Source organism: Psammomys obesus, unplaced genomic scaffold, assembly GCF_907164565.1.
Source record: "Psammomys obesus unplaced genomic scaffold, mPsaObe1.curated_primary_1811, whole genome shotgun sequence".
In the NCBI taxonomy this organism is placed as follows: Eukaryota; Metazoa; Chordata; class Mammalia; order Rodentia; family Muridae; genus Psammomys; species Psammomys obesus.
In genome coordinates, this window is record NW_026596039.1 from 17,627,813 (window position 1) to 17,634,875 (window position 7,063).

The 7,063-nt window shown below is 43.4% G+C and overlaps 1 protein-coding gene across 1 annotated transcript in view; it reads right to left on the reverse strand.

The window, feature by feature from the left end:
• Positions 1–7,063, reverse strand: part of Tspan3 (tetraspanin 3) — a 25,678-nt gene that overhangs the window by 17,892 nt on the left and 723 nt on the right. The gene's annotated exons all lie outside the window — the stretch shown is intronic.

Here is a 7,063-nt window from a genome sequence, read left to right on the forward strand (position 1 = left end):
CACACACACACACACACACACACACACACACACACACACACACACACGCTCTAACCCAGTTTAACTCTGAGTTTCTTGTGCAGCCACATTAGATTTGTATATACCTCATTACTTTCCTGCAAGAAATTATTGGACATTCTGTACAGTTCATTTCCAGAAGAAGCTTTCCCAAAACTTTACCTTCCTACCATTGAGACTACCTAAGAGATTGTAAACCTTTTTGTTTCAATCAGGCTTACTCTGATAAAATGGTTCCTGTCACTAAGCACAATTTTCTCCTTTACTAAGTCTTAGCTTACCTATCTCATTTACTCTCTCACCATCTTTCCAAGAACACCCACAAAGCCTAGCCCAGAGACCTTCAACCTTCTTTTAGAAATCAAGGCCACTTTTTGAAGCTACCGAGGTAGTGACATCTTCCACTTGACAAACTGGTCAATAATAAAGGAAGGAAGGGTTCAGCTTCTACCAGAGGGAGTGGTGCAAAAGTATCTTTTTGGAAAACAATCCGCAGCACTATGGATTCTAGCATTTACACTTACTAACACTTTGACAAATCTGTAAGTACAGAAGTTGGAAACAAAGACTGTACATTTGTCAGAGCACCACCACAACATGGCAACAGCAAAAGCAAACCATCAAACCCTTAGTGAGCTTATATCATATCCTGGAAATACCCTGAGAACGTAACTCAGTATGTTTACAGTGGGGGAAACTACACATCTTAGCGCAAAAAACGATTTTAAGAAAAAGTTGATACTGTCTGAGTGATGAAATTGTGTCGTTTCTCATTTATTGACATTTATACACACACACACTTGCAAAAACCCATTTAAAATGTCTGAACTTAAAACTGTACTGCGTGGTTTTTCTTCCAGATTAATTCCTACATTTGTTGGCCCTTAAATACATAAAAGACGCCTCTCTTCAATCCACATTTTAGGTGCCTGTCAATTGCTCCATTTATCACTATTTTTAGCTCTGACTTTGACTTACGCTTTAGGTATTTTCTGATGAATACTTCTTTCAGTAGACATTATTTTATCACATTAGCAGAAAGAAAACTTTGTCAAAGCCTACTTGGAGCATCAATAAGCTACTTCAGCAATCAGTATCACTGATATCATTGCTTAAATATTTTAATCCTTTTAAACTGTTATTTCGATGACATTACAAAGGTCATGATCCTCAATTCCACTGTATTTTTTACTTTTCATTTGGTCTTTTACATTTATTGTTGTTTCAATTAATCCAGCGTGTAACTACCACCAATTGAAAGCCCCAAACTTCTGACCACAATGAAACTAGATGGAGACAGACTACTCACCACAAGCTACAACAGTGTGGAAACTCCTGTTTTCCGACTTGCAGGCTTCCAAAGTAGTGACTGACTTACATTAGAATGGGGCGAAGCAATAACAGTCTCAAAACACAAGTCAAAACTCTGGGATTGGCAGCTGGCTCCTGGAGCTTGCTCCCCCTCCATCACATATAATCTATACACCCTTCCTTGGTAATGAACATGCCAAGTAGACCCTGGCATTATGACCTAGCTACTCCTTCAGCACTAAAGTCCCTCACCTCTTACAATCACCCCAAACTGGCTTCTTACAGTCCACACACAACTGTACTTCCTTAGAGAAGCCTCTGCCAAGCTCAAGTGGTCACCAAATCATGTCTGCACACTAACTTTCTGGAACTTTCCCTGTGTCTTCAACTGCCTTTCTTGCTCTAAAGAAACTAATCAAGAGAGAGGACCCTGACTAAAATGCTTAATCCCCATCCCGAAAGGCAAAGAGGATGGACATCAGAAGAAGAAGAAAACAGGAAACAATCAAGGAACCTGCCACAGAGGGCCTCTGAAAGCCTTTGCCCTGCAGACTATCAAAGCAGATGCTGAGACTTATGGCTAACTGTTGGGCAGAGTGCATGGAATCTTATGTAAGAAGTGGGAAATAGTAAGAGCTGGAGAGGACAAGAACCCCACAAGGAGAGCAACAGAACCAGAAAATTTGAACACAGGGGTCTTTCCAGAGACTCATACTCCAACCAAGGACCAGGCATGGAGATAACCTAGAATCCCTGCACAGATGTAGCCCATGGCAGTTCAGTGTCCAAGTGGGTTACATAGTAATGGGAAGAGGGACTGCCTCTGACATAAACTGATTGGCCTGCTCTTTGATCACCTCCCCCTGAGGGGGGAGCAGCCTTACCAGGCCTCAGAGGAAGATAATGCAGCCACTCCTGATGAGATCTGATAGACTAAGATCAGAAGGAAGCAGAGGAGGACCTCCCCCATCAGTGGACTTGGGGAGGGGCATTCATGAAGAAGGGGGAGGGAGGGTGGGACCAGGAGGGGAGGAGGGGTTTATGGGGGGATATAAAGTGAATAAAGTGTAATTAATAAAATAAAAATCAAGTATTAAAAAACTCTGTAAGAACGTTTTGTAGTACCAGGTATGCACATGTTCATATTAGCTTAACAAAGCAACATACATTCACCCAGAGAAATTATTTTAAAAACAGGGTACATTTTATATAGCTCTCAGCCTTTTACAGAGGTTATTTCATGTGAATAAGTGATGCTAGCACAGGAGCTGACACTGCATGCACTTCTCCCTACTCTATGTTGTTGTGCTGTTACTATTTCTTCTCATTACAGATGAAACAACAGATGAACCAGACACACAAGGTTAGAAAGTCTTCAAGCATGGACACAGTTTTCTCCTACAGCCCCTGTAAGGCCTCACATAAACACGTGCAAAGTAAATACCAGACAGCTGGTTTTTATGATAGGATAGATAAAATGATTTGTGTAACACAAGACTTGATTAAGAAGCAATAGACCTACAAGAATAAAAGTGTGGTGTCGGAAAATACTGCCTTAGGGCTGTGGAGACGGCTCAGGGTAAAGCGCATGCTATACAATCATGAATCTCCAGAATCCCTGCAAAACCGGGGGAAGTCCTGGAGCTCTTACCAGGACAAGACAGGCTGAAACGGGAGAACCCCAGGAGCTGTGGGCTAGACAGTGCGGTGCGCGCAATGTGAACAGCACGAGAGCCTGTCTCAGTTTTATTCATTTGTTTACTTTGTTTTCTTTTTTGTCTGTGTGTTTTTCTGAGACAGGGTTTTTCTGTATACTCCTAGCTGTCCTAGAACTCACTCTGTAGACCTCAAACTCAGAGATCCACTTGCCTCTGTCTCCCAAGTGCTGGAATTAAAAGGATGAGTCACCAGCATGCAGCTGAAACCCTGTCTCAAACAACTTAGAAGACTGGCACCTGACCTCCACATGGATGCATGGGATACAATTGTGTGCACGCACACATGAACTCACACAAAAACCAAAGAAACTTAAAAAAGAAAAACACTAAAGTTCTTCATTTAAACATGATGCAATCCCTTGGGTCAGCTCAAACGACCTAGTAAACTAAGAATCCTGCCTGGCCTCTGTACAGAGGTGTATAGCATACTGATTAAGTATTATAACCGCGTTCAAGTGTAGTCTTTTCCCTCAAACCCATGTGACCTTTGATAGATGCTCATAAATCAAGCACGAACACACTTCCATTCAAAGCTACGCTGCTGCATAAAACCCGAGACTCGAACTGGAGAAATGGCTCAGCACTGGCTGTCCACCCAAGACCTCAGCTCAATTCCCAGCACCCGCCATGAAGCTCACAACTGTCCCGAACACCAATTCCAGGGCATCTGACACCCTCTTCTGACCTCCATGAACATCAGGCATACATGCAGGCAAAACAGCAATAAAATATTAAACTTCTAAAACCTTTTAAAATGTTGAACTACCATTAAAAAAGAAAAAGAAAACCTAAGACACAAATTGGATCACCTTTTCATTTGTCCAAAATTATCATTCACACTATAACCTCTAATATCTTAGGATTCTGGTGAAAAACAGAATTTTTGAAAGAGCCAGAGTCACCAAGTCTGACTATCCTTACTTCATCCTCAGGATCCACATGGTAGGAGAAATACTTCCTTGCAAGCTGTCCTCTGACTACACACACGCATGCTGTTGAGTTTACATGTGTTACTGCACACATGCCCACACAAGAAAAAAGCAACTGTCTCTCTTTTAAGAGACACATTGTCAGCAGGCAAGGTGGCACATGCCTGTAATCCTAGCGCTCAGAAAGGTAGAGGCAGGCAGATCTCTGTGAGTTCGTGGCCAGCCTGGTCTACAAAGCAAGTCCAGTACAGCCAAAGTTACACAGAGAAACCCTGTCTTGAAACAACAAATACCCAACAACAAGATACATTGTCCAAACTACACTAAATCTACATTAAGTTTGGCAGTCAGGTTATTTAAAGCCCAAGTACTGGCATGACTCTATTTCCATATCACAGCCCACTGGACAGACTGCCAAAGGAACCAGTATATCAAGAGAGAAGGTTCTGCCACAGGAATTAAACTTTAACACTCACCAAGGATCAGCTGGTACCAAGAGAGCCAGTGTGAGCAAGCTGCCCAAGGGAACCCAAATGTGATAAACTTGATGTGCTATCTGTGCAGAGGACCCTTATTTTATCAGTTACACATTTCTAGGTTTACAAGGACGGAGGGCCGCCTCTAAAAACACACTCAATACAACTGGCCAAGGTGTCACAATTTCTCAGAACAAATCTGTTAACACTTCCTCCTTCATGGCTTACACTCTTAAACAGATGAGCTAAGCAGTCTATAGTGTCGGTACAGTGTCTAAAGATGTCTCAGCCAGTACGTTTGAGAGAAAAGAGCCTCTATGGCCTAACAGCTATTGTCCCTGAGCCCCATGGCTCCTCCAAATCCTCTGAAGCCACAGCCCCACAGGCTCTGGCAATGAAACAGCCATCTGGGTATGGACACTGGCCCTGCCACATCTTGGGTGTGCTACCTTACCTCCTTAAGCTTTTGAGGCACTCACCGGTTATAAGCACGGCAATACTTCCTGCCCATCACACTCGCTGTAAGTTCTTATCACAATGACTAACAAGCAGAAAGCACTCAACAGTTACTAGCGCTGTCAGATTCCAACAATTTGCCTCCAAGCTAATAACATCAGGAGCTGGGCCTAAATACTGCTGTCTCCATTATATTGCACTAAGTATTTTCCCCTGTTTTCTGCTTAGCTTCTTTCTCAAAATTCACAAAAGTTTTACTATTACCACCTCAGATCAGTGGTGATACAAGTCTTTAATCCCAGCAGAGGAGGCAGGGGCAGGTGCATCTCTGAGTTTGAGGCCAGCCTGGTCTACAGATGAGTTCCAGGCCAGCCAGGGCTACCGAGAGACCTTATCTAGAAAAAAACAAAACAAAACAAAAAGCTACACTAATTGAATAATATGATGTTGGCCTCAGCAAAAACTCACTAAGAAGTGTTCACAAGGTCACTTTCACTGGAATGAATATATCTACACAAGATTCATAAGCAAACACTTGGAATTAAGAATTAACTGCTATTATACATACAATATTTAATCCATTTTTTTATTATTTAAGAAAACAGCTCCTGTAGTTCCAATATTTTCCTCACATTAACACATCTAGGCTCTGAGCGAGGCCTAGAATTCACCTAATAAATATTCTTCAAAACCAAATAGTTACTTCCATAAACCCACGAGAAACTATCCTGAATACAAATCTCCACCTCCTCAAGCCAGACATGGAGGCACAAACCTTAAATCCCCAGCAGAGGCAAGTGATCTCTGAGTTTGAGGTCAGCCTGGTCTACAGAGTAAAATCCCAGGAAGGTAGAGCCACATAGCAAGACCCTGTCTCAAGAAATAAATAAATGGATAAATTAAAAAAAAAAAAAAAAAACACAAAGATTCCGTCTCTTAAGTATCTCAATGCAATTTAAAGTATGAGGAACATCTGTTCTATGGGAAAAGAAATCTCAGGAATTCCAATGTCACACAGGTGATTTCAAGTAGTTTAGTCTGAGTCCAATCACGAACCTCCTGCACAAATAATCACAGAGCTAAGAGACTAGCTATGCAGAACATTTTTTTTAAGCCAACCGCAGTCGCGATATTAAAGGTTTCATTCTTTTGTCAAAGGTAAGAGGAACGAGAAGACGCTCTCCAGAATAGACCTGCATATTTTCCGAGAAAGGAGCTGACTGGGAAGCTGACAGGGGTGGGTGATGACACACTAAAGCATGCTCTGTGGGCTTGTTCAAAGACTATCCTGGGTACTGAGGATAGCGTAAACTGTCCTGGCAAGTGTTTATAACAAAGGAGAAAGACCAGACTTAGGACATGAGGTCAGTCGGGTCCCAAATCACCAGTAGTGTGCCCATAACTAATAATTTATCAGAAACCGCCCAACCCTAGTGTGTGGGTTATCCTACACTACCAGACTTTCCCTTAAAACACCAAGGCAAACAGACTGAACTCTGTTCTGCTGTTAGGCTGTTTTATGATTTTTTTTTTAAATAAAACAAAAAAGATGCGATGGAGGACATGTTTAAAAATATTTCTCTTGGTGCAAAGTCCAGAAGGATTCAAGAGGAGAGGCCAAAGAACAACAGGCTACTACACAGTCCCTCGCGAGAGAAGAGCCTGACCCAAGATTATAGAACAATCATAAACACTTTCTCTGGAGTCGGATACAAAAACAAAACAAAAGCAACCCATTATAAAAGTGAGTTCGCTGCTTTAAAAATCTCGTGGCAGCTCAAACATTTAAAAGGCTTTATAACCTCAGGCTACCCATCCCCGCGACAGCGATTTTCTCCATCAAAGAACTGCTCTCAGGCCGAGTCCTTTCAGCTTTCTGGGCTGGGTACCAGCCAACCGACACCATACAAAGACCTCGAAGCCGAAAGTCCCGGCCGGGGACTCGACCGGCGTCCCCACGTCGCTGCTCTACGACCTGGGGACAGCCGCTGGCTCTGCGAGGGCCCAGACAAAGGCGGCGGAACCCGACTCGCGGGGGAGCGTCCCGCTTCGGGCCCGAGAGCTGGGCGTCCCGCAGGCTGCGCCCGCCGCGGCGTCCCGCCTAACCCTGGCAGCGCGCCAGCGGGCCGCGGGCCCCCGGCCTCCGGCCTGCGCC